We start from the raw sequence: 16,216 nt of genomic DNA on the forward strand, positions 1-16,216 counted from the left end.
TATTGATAAACACAACAACTTAGATGACTTCCAAGAAAATTATGCTGACTGAAAAAGAAAATCCTAAAAGGTTACATACTATAACATTTTTGAAATGACAACTTAGAGAAATGGAAAACAAATTCATCATTGCCGTGGATTAGGGATTGGGGAGGGGATGGTTATGAAAGCACAACAAGGGACCCTTGTAGTAGTAGAACTACTCTGTATCTTGACTACAGAAACACAAACCTACATCTGTGATAAAACTGCATAGAACGTGCGCATGTGTGTGCACACACACACACACACACACAGCACAAATGACAAGTAAATCTGGGGTAACTTGAAAAAATCTAAATACATTTATTAATACCAATAAAAGTTCATTTTTAAAGGGAAAATTAAAAGAAAAAATAAAATGTAACATTAAAAAGCATGGTAAAGATGAAACTCCAGAAAGTGAGTTGATTTTTATGATCTGGCTATATCAATTTTATCTTGGGACTTGGTTTTCTCTTATGCATATTGTATTTATACATTCTTATTGCACACTGCCTCAAAGTTTTGCAGAAAAACATGTATAAATAAATTGACAACCAACCAACCTTGGCTCCAGGTTTATATAAGAAAAAAGAAAGCAGTTGTTAATTACTACAAATAGGAAGTAAATTACAATGAAAAAGTTAGCATTTTAATGAAAATGATGAAGTTCTCAACATAAAAAAGCCACATAACCTAAAATTCTTAAATTTTCCCTTTCTTCCTCTATCTCACAGCCATGCTTTGTAGCAAAATTGAATAATGAATGAAATTACTTTATAGATCTAGATTAATCCAAAATAAGTTAATCCAAATGTACCTGAATTACAGTTCTAGAACTGTAGAGTATACCACTGTCTCTCAGCTCTATTAAGAAATACCACAGTCCCAATGTCCACCTGAGATGCAAGGCATCATCTTACACTGGCTGAAGGTCAAAGAACACAAGCTGATAGCCCTTCCTAAGCCAACATGTGTCAAGTGTAGTGAGATGAACACCTGCACTGAAATTACCCAGGTGTTTGCTTAAAAATGCATATTCCTGGGCTCTACCCAGAGCTATCATATCAGTTCCTGTGGCTACCGTAACAAATACCGCAAACTGGGTACTTAAGACAACAGAAATGCACCCTTTTAGATTTCTGGAGGCCAGAAGTCTGAAATCACAGTGTTGGCTGGGCTGCCCTCCGTCTGGAGGCTCTAAGGGAAATTTTGCTCCTTGCCCTTTCCAGCTTCTGGAGGCTCTCAGCCCTTTACACGTGGTAGCATCATTCTAACCTTTGCCTGGTCACACTACCCCCCTCTTCTGTCTTCTCTGTATGTCTCTCTTATTAGTACCTTGTGATGGCATTTAGGGCCCACCTACATAATCCAGAGTGATCTCCTCATCTCTAGATCCTGAATTTATTCACATTTGCAAAAACCCTTTTTCCAAATAAGGTAAAATTCACAGATTCTGGGGATTTGATGTGGGATATCTTGGGGGGGGACATTTTTCAGCCTATCACAGCTACTGAATCAGGATCTCTGGCTGTGGGGAACAGGGGTCTGCATTCTTTACATGCCAGCAAATCTCATGCATAGTCAAGTTTCAGAGCCACTGTCCTAAGTACTAGGAAAGGGGACTCCCACAGCGCCAAGGCACTCACCCTACTCAGGCGCTGGTACAGGGGCTTCAGCAAGTTTGGAAGAAGTGGGCAGAGTACACTGGGTCTAAGCTCTGCCACAGGTCCAGACACCAGTAGTAGGATGTGGACAGAGGGGCAGTGATGCAGGGTCAGTTGTATCATGGGGTCAGGATGGAGCTGAGGAAGCAATGCTGCGACAAAGGGAGTGGTGGCATTAAAAATAACAGTCGCGTGTAGTTTTCTCATGGTTGAATGAGGTGGAATGGGGCAACTGACATCAATAAGGGCTTCACAATGGAACGTGCTCTGTGCTGGGAAAAAACAAAAACAGAAAGAGCCAGAAAACAAAAACAGGGAGAGAAGAAAGGGATATCTCAGCAGGAATAGCAACAGAAATCTGATTCATCAAAAAGCTTACAAGACTTTTGGAAAAAGTAAACAATGGGAAGTTCTAACAGGGTGATGGATGAAGAAAGGGAAATTCCCACAAGAAGGATAATTCACATAACTACATGTATTCCTTTGAATTCTAAATGTCACCATAAATAGGACAATACTGTAGGAAGTGTTTCTCTAATATAACACAGCAGGCTGGCAAATATTTTCATTATTTTAATATTTGCAAGACAGCATTATGAGCTCTAAGTATTGAAGCAAATATACACAAAATTAAGAGTTTTCGTAATGTGACATTTTAGCAGTAAATGTTTTATTTTGTTATTTATGCCTTTTCCAAATAACTTTCTTGCTTTTTACTTTTGATACAACAATCACAAGGTTAACTTTATTCCAGGAATGTTTATTGTAAGAATTTCCCTATGATTCAAAATGAATTAATAAATCCATGTTACGTAAATCCATTGATACGTAGGTACATAACTCCCAACCTGCCAGTTTGTAGTATCAATCACCTGCTTCTAGAGAGTGGCAGAAAGAAACCAGATGCCTAGCAAAGGCAATGTACAGCCAGCATCTAAGAATTTGAGATGGCAACATCATTCTAGAATCCTTAGGAAAGTAACTACTTATTCTGAAGAGCTTAGATGACATTCTACCTGTTCTAAAGAAAGCTGACATGACAAAGGCCCCAAATATGTTAAACAGATAAGATACAAAAATGTCTGTAACTTAATTAATTTTAATCATGTGAGTCTGTTTCAATGACCCTTGACAAATTTACACAATTTAACTCAATAAAAAGTTTAGTCCTCTGTTCCTGGTTCTAAGACACCAGTTTACTAATGTTAATGAGTTTTGAACAAATTATTTTTACTATATATGAAAAAAAGCAATATTATTCACAGCTCATAAGCAGAGACACCTATACACTGTGTTAACACCCCTACTTGGGGCCCATTTTCTTGGCAACTGCCCAAAGCAATGCCTTCATATACTGCCCCAAGTCTCTTCCCTACTGCACTGGTCTGACTGGCCATATACAGTTGGTTCATAGTTAGAGAGAAAAACTGTTAATATTGGAAAACGGAAAGTAATCAGGTAGAGCAGAGTTCCTGAACTCTGATGGAACTATTTAATTTTATGTGTTTTGTTCATCAAATATTTACTTTAGCTTAAATTTCAGTAAATTACTCAGTCCTACATTAAACATAAATTCTCAGTATCAAACATCTTATGCAGTGAAAGATAATGGAAATTAAATTAAATCTACTTAATTCCGATTCCAGGTCAATACAGCAACAGGAGCGAAGAGACCGATCTTGTGCTGAGGCGCGTTTGCCAGGCAGCTCCCCTCGCTGCCCCAGAGTCCCCAAGCCCTCCATCTCTCCGCTCTCTGTCCTCAGATGGCATCTCTTAATTCACAACAGAAAATGCAGCTGTCCTCATTCTTCCTCCTGCCTACTTCGCCTCTGACTCAAACTTGCCTGCACCTTACGTGCTCATCTTTTCATCCGTCTCTCCAGACACAGTGGGAAAGGGGCCCCTATTTTTTAATAGAGCTCCATGCTCCCTCATGTCTTTAGGGACCTTGTGTCAGTTACCTCCGTCATCTCCTTTATTTTCACTCTCTATTCCCGAAACTTAGGACATTGCTCAAGTCTTGTTCATCTTTCTCACACACACACACACACACACACACACACACACACACACACATATATACACACACACCCCTCCCTCAGCCCTACATCATCTCCTTCTAGCTATTGTATTGTCTACTTTTCTTATAGCCAACCTACTGAAATAAAATACCAGTGTATTTGTCTCCACTTCGTCTCCCATCCTCTATTCAGTCCCTTTAAGCTACCATCTTTCAGTGCCACTTCAGGAACCTGGTCTGGCCTACACCACTGATAACCTCTTTGTTGCCAAATCCAACAGACACCTTTAAGGACTGAGCTGACGTGAACTCCTGTGCCAACTGACCACACTAACTACTGCTTCCCTTAGAAAACTTTCTCCTCCTTTGGCTTCCACAAAACTGCTCTCCTCCTGTTTTCTTACCTTTCTGACCATTCCATTTCAGTCAGTTTTATTTAGTAAATGAAAATGAACAAATTAGTCACACAAGTCTCTTTGCTACTTGGTATCTTTTGAGTTTAAATGCTGGATATCTACTGTAGATACTAATTTATCATAAAACATAATGTGAGAATATTTATCGACTATAAATATTCATCAAAAATATAATATTTAATACTTACATACTGTTCCATCCTAGGAATATAGCGTATTCTATTTACTTAGGTCCTGTCAGATAGTTAAGCTGTTCAGTAAAGTGTTCTGAACAGACTTCAATAGCCTATATCTAATTAAAGATGATCTATCATCACAATAATGTAATATATGACCAAATCTTCTCAAATCTGTAATTGATATGATTCTTGCTGCTGCCTCCTGATTAGAGATACTGAAGTCACCTTCGCCTCTCTTTCATTCCTTGTATGATGGTGGATAAATCCAATCAGCATTCCTCAGCAGGAAGATTTTAGAAAGCATGATGTTGTAGCACCAAGCCCAAGGACTTATTTCCACAATGAATAAATGTAACAGATGCCCGGATCTGACCTCTCTGTGCAGCGCACACTTAAAAGATTAGCCCAAATAGAACTGGGGGTAGAGGGTTTGCCTTCAGAACCCTCTGGAGGAGCAGCTTTGAGGTGCCCCGAGCCCAAACCACAACCGTCTTTCTTGGAGAGCCATCCCTACGTAGCTTACGCCATGAAGGAAGAGAAAGGCTTCTGTGAACCTAACTTCTCTGTGTATGTGTGAAAAGAAAAAAAGAGATTTCATTCTTATAATTAATAAATTATTTTCTTTACAGTGCTTATATGTTACTGCTTTTGTAGAGGCACTGAATGAGTATCTCAAATTTTCCCTTTGTTATCCAGGGTCCTAAAATTGTTAAGTTACATCCTGATTGGTGGATTTGTTCACAGCAGTAATCCTTCTTGTGCTTGCAATTTTAGTCAGCAACAATAAAGAGTTATCAGGTAGCATTTGACATTTGAGCACAGAGAAATAACCTTTCCAATTTACTAAATCCTGCTTTTAAAAAGTCATTACCTTTCTGAAAATGGGTTAAGCTAGAGAAGAAATGTAATCATTTAAGTATTTTAAAAGAATACTGATGGCATTTAAATTTAGAGGGGGAAAGGATGGTTTATTTACTAAAAGCCATTAGCATAATAAATGGCTAGCTATCAAGAAAAAGGCAAAGCTTGGCCCTTGTATCTCACCATACATAGAAGTAAATTCTAGGACTTCCCTGGTGGCACAGTGGTTAAGAATCCGCCTGCCAATGCAGGGCACATGGGTTCGAGCCCTGGCCCGGGAAGACCCCACATGCCGTGGAGCAACTAAGCCCGTGCACCACAGCTACTGAGCCTGTGCTCTAGAGCCCGTGAGCCACAACTACTGAAGCCTGCGTGCCACAACTACTGAAGCTTGTGTGCCTAGAGCCTGTGTTCTACAACAAGAGAAGCCACTGCAATGAGAAGCCCATGCACCTCTACAAGAGTAGCCCCCACTCGCCACAACTAGAGAAAGCCTGCACGCAGCAGCAAAGGCCCAACACAGCCAAAAATACATTAATTTTTTTTAAAAAAGTAAATTCCAGATGACTTAAAGATTTCCATACCAAAAAAATAAGACAGTAACGTTCAGACTAGGAGAATTTAGGAGCATATCTGTAGAACTAGGGAAGATAGGAAACTCTCCACAATACAGATAGATAACTGTGATAACATATTTTTTGTATTTATTCTATAGCAAAATAATAACAAACCACTTCAAAAATTTACAGACTGGTAAAAAATACTTCCAAAATAAATGATCAAAGAGTTAATACCTGATACAGAAAGCACTCCCACAAACTGAAAAGAAAAAGACAACTCAATGTAAAAATAGGCAAATAACATAAAGAGGAAATTCACAGAAGACCAAACTAAAGTGGCCAATAAAAAATGAAGATGTTCAACATGACCAACAGTCAGAAAATGTCACTTAAAGCAAAAATGAAAATCTCACAGGAAACTACTGAAATGCCCAACGATAGGGAATGCCTGCATAAACTGGCCATCCATACCACAGACACTACATACTGTAGTTAATTTTAAATAACTTTGATGAATAGCTATTGTCCTGGAAGAAGGAGAGGAAAAAGGCAATTTAAAGACTCATGTATAGAGAACGATCCCATTTATGGATCACATATTACTATTAATGAAGTCTAGTACATTTGAAATGTATATGGGTATATGAAGGTAAGTATGTGTGTGTGTGTACTTGAACGTGGAGAAAGATATGGAAAGATAAACCCTCCAATGTTAACATTAGCTGGGGAGAGGGAGAGAGGATGAAGAGGAGGCTGCTGGGGAAAAGTAACTTTTCCTTCATTATATGTTAATCGCTTCAAATGTTACAATTATTTTACTCTTGCAATTAAAGAAAATATTAAGTATAAAAATTGTTTCCTCTAATGTAGTTTTATGTATAATATTTAATATATTAAAACAGATATAACTAATAGTGAATTACAAACCTGCTGAGAACACTTTTAAAATGAGATTGAGTCTATCTCCATCCTCTAAGATTTAAATAAGATTTCAAGTTCAGAGCTCTGTAACCTGTCACTTGCACAAAAAAGGGACCTAAAACCCAGCACACCAGATTTATTCATATTTCACATCACTTCATTAACTGTCCCTTCAAGAAATTCATCTTTTTCTCAACTTTCTTCTTGAAAGCTGTTCTATTGATTACATGGTCTCTAAAAAGATGAGCCACATAAAGACTTTCTGAAAGTCTGAAAAAGAATTTGAAGAGAATAAATTCATGGTAAAGCAATAATCTCATAAGCAAATGCACTTGACGGTAGAGTTTAACATCCAAAAATATTGTACTTGTAGCTAAAACAATACCCTGGGATATTAACCTAATCCTACACAGTGCCACTGACTTAATATTATTTATTCCTCAAGGATTGAATTCAAATACAGTTTAATCTTGTTTGAAAACAGGTATTGCTTAAAGTCAGTGTTAACTTGTTCTACAAATGCTATTTTACAATACAATGTCAGGAATCTACTAGAGAAAATTAAAAGCAGAGACTTGATAGAGTTGAATGGATCCAAAATATTTAACTTGATAAAGTTTCTGAAAGTTGGTTGTTCTCACTCATACTCTCTTTTTTACTCCTTTTTAAATCCTACTTTATTGTAAGTCAAACAAAGCACTGAGAAAGTAATTTTAATTTCGAGGGGGAGGAAGGCTAGTGGAAATTTTGCTAACTCTAAGATTTTAATCCAATTTTCTGCAACTGTATGATAAAGGCAATGGGCAAATATTTTAGAATTAGACAAACTTTGGTCCATACCTAATGCAACCATTTCTTCATTTTGTGACCTCGGCTAAGTTAATCTACTTCCATGAGCCTCAGCTCTTCATGCACAAAACAAAGATAATACAACCTAATGCATGGAGGTCTAGAGAAGATTAGAGATAGCACACAGCATGTCAAGCACATAGCAGGTGCACCATGAATTATAGTAACTGATACTGTGATTATTAGCAAAATTTCAGATTTATACCAAGGCTATTAAAAATTCCAAAAACAAAACAAAATACACACAAATATGCATAAAACATATGGAAGTTAAACTGGCTGAACATTCCTTTACCCTAAGAGTATATTCTGATTTAATGTGCAAACTTTACTTAAAAGGAATACAATCATCAAGGAAAGCTTCCTGACTTCCAGCTCCAAACCAAGATGGAGTACACATACTTTTCCCTATTCCTCCTGCTAAGTGCAGCTAAAAACTCTGAACCTTATATAGAAAACAATCATAAAAGCCTCAGAAAGGTGGAAAGAACAAGTAAGATTGGCTAGGGACTCCAGGACCCAAAGAATGACACAGCAGTATATTCTTTTGGTTTTCTTTTCTCCTCATCCCAGATCAGACGCTGAAGATGGTAACCTAGAAAAACCAATGGGAGTAGACAAAAAAGTCTCCAAGAAAATCTTATCTCTAATAACCAAAGCACAAGGAAGGACACAACCTAATAATACAGAAAACATTTAGACAATAACCACTCTACTCTAGCAAAATACCTCAGGAAAAAAAACCCTCACAAACCACATTCCTGTAAGCAGAAGCCAAGTGGGCTGCCTAGATTGCCACCCTTGCCCTGTACCATGGTACCATTCCTCCCATCCCTCTGGGGTGATCTCAGAGAAGACAAAAGACTTTCATCACCATTCAGCAGTAACAAGTTCCAGCCTCCCCTCAATGAGTCATCTGTGCAAATGGGGATCATTGCTTTACATAAGGCACCTCCCCCAAATCAAGCTGGATACTGGCCTATCAAAAAATGGAATATCAATCAAGGATAGCAATCTAACAACTGACTGTAGAATAGAAATATACACAGCTACAGAGAGGAGCATGGCAGTGGAGAACTAGCAGGGGACAATAGGAGTGTGCCCAGTTCGGAGTGGCACACTTTTTAAAGAACTTTGAAAAACTACAGTTTTCTTATAAAATGAATGGGGTTTTCTAATTCTTGGATGGAGTAAGGCAAGAGCCTTCCCTCTTCTTAGAACTACCTACTACTGAAATTATATGTTGAATTCAGCCACTCATTCAACAAATATGTATTACCCTAAACACAGGGATACAAAAATGAGTAAGAGAGAAAAGGTGAGGAGGAGGTAGAGAAACCAGTTTGGAAAAAGGAAAATCAAAGGGGCACTAAGCACATGTGAAGTTGGAGAGGTCAGGGAGACCTCCACGTGGAGATGTCAAACAGGCAAAACTCGCTGGCAGACAAGCATAACTACTGGAGGGACTACTCTATTGCAGAGACAGAGAGAGCCCACCCAAGGGAAAAAGCAAAGAGCTGGGGCCTGGGCCCAGGAGATATCAATCATCTCCATCTTATACATCAGGACAGAACTAGACTAAGTTGTCCTTTCCAGGGGGAAAAAGTACGTAGGAGAATAGCAGTGCAGGGTACAGATTTCTGCAGAGGTGAGAGCGCTATAGCAGCCTATGAGAGAGACAGAGGACACGGATGGGAAGGCTGCACCAGGGTATCTCCTGAACCCTTTTTGATTCTTGCCAGGCTTCCATGCTTGTTGCCAAAACAACTGTAATTGCTTCCTGACTGCTCTGGTCCACATCTACTTTAGCTCATTTCAATCCACTTTCCAATTGCAGCCATAGAGATCTTTATCAAAACTGAAGTTTGATCATGTTCCCTCCTTTGCTTAACCCTTCCAATGGATTCCCTTTGCTCTTCTTAGAGCATAAAGACACATCTCCTGAAACTGGCCTTCTGGGCCCTGCAGGCTGAGGGTCTTACCTGGGCCCTGCAGGCTGAGGGTCTTACCTGGGCCCTGCAGGCTGAGGGTCTTACCGAACCCCCCAGAACCATCTGCACCTGACCTGCTCTCTGCTCCGAGCTTCACGGGTCTTCTCTAAGGGCCTCAAAGAAGTGCCTCGGATACTAAGTGCACTGGCTGTTCTCTCCCACCACAGGACTCCACGTGAGCTGTTCCCTCTCCTGCACACTCTTCCCTCCCTTTTCACCTGGTCCACTTCAGATTGCAATTTAAGCAGTGCATCCTCAAGAAACCCTTTCTTGACCTCCAGCAGCAATGACGATAAAATGTTCCAGCCCTTCACAACACCGCCCACAGTTAGCATCTCTGGAGTGACTATTTCCCTACCTCCCTCTAGAGTATTAGCTGCTTAGAGATACGGAACCCTCTGGCTCACTACTGTATCCCCAGCACTTAGTTTTGTGCCTGGCATACAGTGAGCTCTCAATAAGCACTGGTTGATAGAAGAGATGAATGACACCCAAAGCAAGGGCTCATGATGGCTAGCGAGTACATGCCCTGAAGTGAAACACCTAATACAGCCTTTTGTTTATGCTTAGAATTTCACTCACCATCTGAATAGTATTTCTCTTCTGTGTTAAAAGTAAATGCCACATTATATGAAGATAATGAATAATGCTCTTTTGTTATTAAACTATTTATGCTAATAGCATTCTACATTCAGGTCTTCAAGTCATATTGGCAGATCATGTTCTGCTTAGCTTTAATTGAACTTGACGTTATCTGTTTGCACTTTCTTTTAAACTCCCAATGGTGATATCCCTAGCCTGATGACATTAAATTTATAACAAAGAATCTAAAAATAAAAGTCATTATGCTTGCTGAGCAAAAAACAGAAGTAGATTTACTATCTTCAAGGTCACTCAAAGCTGAATTTAACAAATTCAGTTTTCCCCTTGACAATCAGAGGAAGAAAGTAAGCACAAATCAAACTAGTATCAAGGCTCTTATTTATGCCAGCTGTATGGGAAATATTTAAACTTGGTATTCATCTTAGCACTATGGATTTTGTAACTAGTCACTATCTCCTTCATTAATAAGCAGTTAGTGACAAAATCAGATCACATCATCTGTACAGTTAATTACAAGCTGGAAAATATTCAAGGTATACAAATTTTATTAGTATGGCTGATTATCTGTCAACTATTTTGGTTAATTACTTCTGAATTTGGATTCTAGCCTTCAACTATTTCAAATTTAACATATTTGACATCAAGGGTTTTCAAGCTACTCTTATCTCTGTTTAGTATTTTGTCTTATTCCTATTTTAAAATTGTCAGAAATAAGTACTGTTAGCTCTTAAACTGACAGTTCATTCTGCAGCTAAATAAATTATTAATTGGCAGAAAGCTATCTACCACATGGCTAATTTTTTGTCAATGTTTATTAAATACTCTCAGCATTACTATATAGGACAAAAAATATTTTGAACTCTAAGTTACATGTTAAGGATAGAACCCTAAAACTTTTCTCTTTGCTTTGCAGTAGAAAAAAGCATTTGGCTTTTTATTTTTACAGGTTAGATATGGATAGGTTGTTCGTGTGGCTATGTAAGTAACAGCATAGACTCTAATCTATAAGTCATTTGTGGTGCGGGAGGGCAGGCTTCCTGGAAGAAATTAGTTTTGAAGTGAAAGAGAAGGCTGACTGAGGTGAAAAGAAAAGATCAAAAAAGTAAGAGGGAATATAAGAGGTGAGACAGGGTGAGTAGAACAAATAATTTACAGAAAGTAAAGCAAAAGCCGTTCACGGAACACGCAGTTCACATTTTCACAGGTAGTCAGTGGCAACAAGAACATACAAAATGAAAGATAAAAAGTTGAAAAAATATATTTTGCTAAAAACACAAAATGTACCAAGCACACTAAACCCAAATATTCACTTTTAAACTCTCCATTCTATGATTACAATTTTCTGTATCCTTTAAAGAAAAGAGGCATAGAGAAACTGACTCCCCAAATGCGCAAAGGCAGAATGGTAATTTGAACCCAGGCAAGCTAACTTCATGCCCTCAACCACAACACTACCTTAGTTCGAAAAGATGTATTCTACATGTAAGAGGACAGCATAGGCACATATTCAACGACAAATAGGTTCTGACTTGTCCTTGAAGAACTTGTGGTTAATCTGCAATGACCAGTCACCATTCCATTTGTTATCTTTATATAACTGACTAAGCAGGATTGTGGGTACCAGTTATGGTGGTGATAAACAATCCCACTACCTGAGTCACACCTTAGCCTCATACTATAATCAACACTCCTTCAGAAAAATGTGAAGCCCCAATATGAAAAGCTATATTCTATAAAAGGCACGGTTATCTAAATACTTGTGGTATCTGACCTCTTTCTTTCATAACCAGAATTATGTTGCTGTTATTAATAATGGCTTAATCTTTGTTGCATGTATTCCTTTGCCTTTCCTGCAGGAAATTCCCAAGAGAGGTAGTTGATCAAGGGAGGATTTGAATATTCTTGGATCTCTGGCTTAAATCCCTCTTAATCTCACCCAAAATGCTCACCATCTGGTGTGGTATCAGCAGGCTAGTTGAGTATACCTATTTATGGTTGACTGGCATCTATGGGACAAGGATGCTTGTGGAGGGCTTGAGATTTCTATTGAGTAAGACATCGAATATTTAGACATTTCATATTAAATGAAAATTTTGTGGAGAATTGGTCAAGCAATCGAGCAAAAAGACCAATTCCCATATAAATCAAAACCAAAATGAGATATCACCTCACACCTGTCAGAGCAGCTATTATCAAAAAGACAACAAATAACAAGTGTTGGTGAAGATGTGGAAAAAGGGAACCCTCATGCACTGTTGATGGGAATGTAAATATAAATGAACGTAAATTGGTGCAGCCACTAAGGAAAACAGTATGTCGATTCCTCAAAAAATTAAAAACAGAACTACCATGTGATCCAGCAATTGCATTCCTGGCATTTATCCAAAGAAAATGAAAACACTAATTTGAAAAGATATCTGCACCCTCATGTTCACTGCAGCATTATTTACAATAGCCAAGATATGGAAGCAACCTAAGTGCCCATCAATAGATGAAAGGATAAAGAATGGAATATTACTCAGCCATAAAAAAGAACAAAATTTTGTCATTTGTGACAACACGGATGGACCTAGAGGTCATTATGCTAAGTGAAATAAATCAGAGAAAGATTAATACTATATGATTTCACTTTACATGTGAAATCTAAAAAAATAAAACAAATGAACAAACATAACATAACAGAAAGAGTCACAGATACAGAGAACAAACAGGTGGTTGCCAGAGGAGAGGGAGATTAAAAAGTACAAACTTCCAGTTATAAAATAAATGAGTCATGGGTATGAAATACACAGTGCGGGGAACACAGTCAATTATGTAATATCTCTGTATAGTGACAGGTGGTAACTAGACTAATCATGGTGATCATTTTGAAATGTACAGAAATGTCAAATCACTGTGTTATGTACCAGGAACTAACATAGTGAGGTAGGTCAATTATACTTCAAAAAACAAACAAACAAATTCATAGAAAAAGAGATCAGATCTGTGGTTACCAGAAGCTGGTGGGGAGGAGGAATTGGATGAAGGTGGTCAAAAGGTATGAACTTCCAGTTATAAGATAAATAAGTACCAGGGATATAATGTACAACATGATAAATATAAGTAACACTACTATATGTTACATATGAAAGTTGTTAAGAGTAAATACTAAGAGTTCTCATCAAAAGGAAAAAAATATATTTTTCTATTATTTAAATTTTGTATCTATATGCAATGATAGATGTTCACTAAATTTATTGTGGTAATCATTTCATGATGTAAGTCAAGTCATTATACTATGCACCTTAAACTTATACAGTGCTATATGTCAATTATATCTGAACAAAACTAAGGTGAAAAAAGACCAATTCCCAATGTCCTGTTTAAGCTAACTATGAGGCACCCGAGGTATCCCTTTGCTTTGTCTCCTGATCAGTGATCCTGAGTGTTTTACATTTTAAACTCAGATACCTGTTTTAAATTTCAGAGATCCAGAGACCCTGTTCATCGTTTGAAAGACTCAATATTTGTTAAGATGTCAATCCTCCCCAAACTGATTTATAAATTCAGTGTAATCTCAATCAAAATCTTAGCAGAACTTTAGGTAGAAAATGACAAGCTGGTTCTAAAATTCATATGGAATAGCCAAAACAACTCTGGAAAAGGAGTACAAAAGAAGAACAAAGCCAGAAGGCTAACACTACCTAACTTCAAGAATTATTGTAAAACTACTGTCATCAAAACACTGTAGTACTGGTATACAGAGAGACAAATAGATCAATGGAACAAAATAGAGAGTCCCAAAATAAACCCATACACACATGGACAAATGGTTTTCAGAAAGTACAAAGGCAATTCAGTGGAGAAAAAGAGAGCCTTTTCAACAAATGGTGCTGGAACGAGAAGATAGCCATGGAAGGACGGAAAGAAGGGAGGAAGGGAGGAAGGGAGGGAGGAAGGAAGGAGATCTAGCCCTCACACCGTATACAAAAATTAATTCAAAACGGATCATAAGCCGAAAACTAAAAAAATCCTAAAATAAAACTTAGGGGAAAATATCTGTGATCTTGGGTTAGACAAAGGTTTCTTAGATATGATACCAAATGCACAATCTATAAAGGACAAACTGGAAAACTGGACCACATCAAAATTAAAAACTTCTACTCCTCAAAAGACAATAAGAACATGAAAAGGTGCAGGCTGGAAAAAAATTTCTGCAAAGTACATACCTGATATACTTGCTTTCAAAATAAATAAAGAACTTCCAAAATTCAACAAAGAAAACAACCCAATTTCAACTGGACAAAGGATTTGAACAGATACTTCACCAAAGAAGATATATGTATGGCAAACAAGCACATGAAAAGATGCTCAAAATCACTAGTCATTAGGGAAATTCAAATTAAGACCATAACGAGATACCTCTACACATTTATTATAATTGCTAAAATTAAAAAGACTGCCCATATGAAGTGTTGGCATGGATGTGAAGAAACTAGATTTTGGAAACAGTGTCCTTAAAAAGTATACTTATATGATCCCACCACCCATTCCTATGTTTTGCCCAAGAAAAATGTAAACCTAAGTCCAAATAAACACTTATACAAAAATGTTCATACCAGCTTTATTTATAATAGCCCAGACCTGGAAATACTCCAAATATCCATCAACAGATGAACCAATAAACAAACTGTGGTATACCCACACAGTGTAATATTTACACGGCAATAAAAATGAACAATGAACAGTTGATACACACAAGAGAGATGAATCTAAAAATAATCAGGCTAGACAAAAGGAAGACATATCACATGCTTTCATTTTAAATAAAACTCTACAAAATGCAAACTATAGTGACTAAAAGCAGATCAGTGATTGTCTGATGATGGGGGAATGTGCAAAGAACCTGCTCGAGGGTACAACTCAGCTCAATGAAACTTGAAGGGAGGGATATATATGTTCACCACCTTGATTGTGGTGATGATTTCATGATGCATACACATCAAAACTTACCAAATTGTATACTTTAAATACTTTCAGCTTGCTGTATGCCAATTACACCTCAATAGAGCTGTAACTTAAAAAAATGTACACTATAGGTTTGGGAGTTATTTTAATTCATGTCCCATTCTGATCCACCTCAGATGCTTCTGGCACAAGAAAAGGGCCGTCTGGTGGGGAAGGAGGTCTTCATGTGTGTAGTTAGAGCTGTGCTGGCCATTCTGACAGTCTTCTTCTCAAGAAACTGACAGGTTTAAGTCATGTTAATAAAAATAATGTATGAATGAAATTTTTTTTTCTGTTCTATAAAGCAAACTGTGATAACTCATCCAAAAGTGTATCAGATCATTAAGAAACAAATTAAAAAGTAGGATAAACTATTTTTTTTTACCCCACTGGAAAGTATTAACTAAGCCAATACAGGACATTCCTGGCCACACTGACTCACAGTAGCATTCCTGTACAGATTCAGTATGAGTACTGACATGTGGAATTTTGGATTTCGCTTACGTATCTTGGCACATAACTGATTTCTGTCCACGGAGTCAGTCCTGGGAAAGACTGACTACACCCCCAAACAATCTGGTATTATTCATGACTTTCTCCACAGGTTTGTAAGGAGTGTAATAGTGGTCTCTAGTGTAAAGCTGCATCCGGAGCTTGCATGTTCCTCACGTATAATCATGGCTGCAGAAACATTGGTTTTACCGTTTTTTAAGCAAGAAAGTGGCATATGTTTTGGATGGAATGTTTACTCAGGGGAAATTTAACGTTATTTATCTTTTGAAAAAATGGGTTCACTATATTGTATGTAACCAGTTGAGGCTCAACTGAAAACTACACATTCAAAAGGCTCAACAATTACTGCAAAGGGGAAACAGGACTGCTGCCGATGAGGGAACCAGTGAAGAATAAACTTTTCAGAACGGGGATATGATGGTTGTCTGAGGGGAGAGGAGAAGATTCTTTGGAGAGGAAGATTAAGAATTTGAGGGGGGAAATAAAGAATCAAAGATGAGTGTTGGCAGTGAAGATGAGAGGCCCCACACCAACCAAATGACAGGCTAGGAGTGGAACCTAGACACAGCCTGCTCCAGAGCCAGACTCTTGATCACGACACTAAACCAACATATGGGCTAGCAGCCTTC

The 16,216-nt window shown here is 37.8% G+C and overlaps 1 protein-coding gene across 9 annotated transcripts in view; it reads right to left on the reverse strand.

Moving 5' to 3' along the window:
• SDK1 (sidekick cell adhesion molecule 1) overlaps window positions 1–16,216 on the reverse strand; it is an 829,158-nt gene that overhangs the window by 679,443 nt on the left and 133,499 nt on the right. The window lies entirely within an intron of this gene.

Source organism: Balaenoptera borealis, assembly GCF_965194805.1.
Source record: "Balaenoptera borealis genome assembly, chromosome: 16".
Lineage (NCBI taxonomy): Eukaryota > Metazoa > Chordata > Mammalia > Artiodactyla > Balaenopteridae > Balaenoptera > Balaenoptera borealis.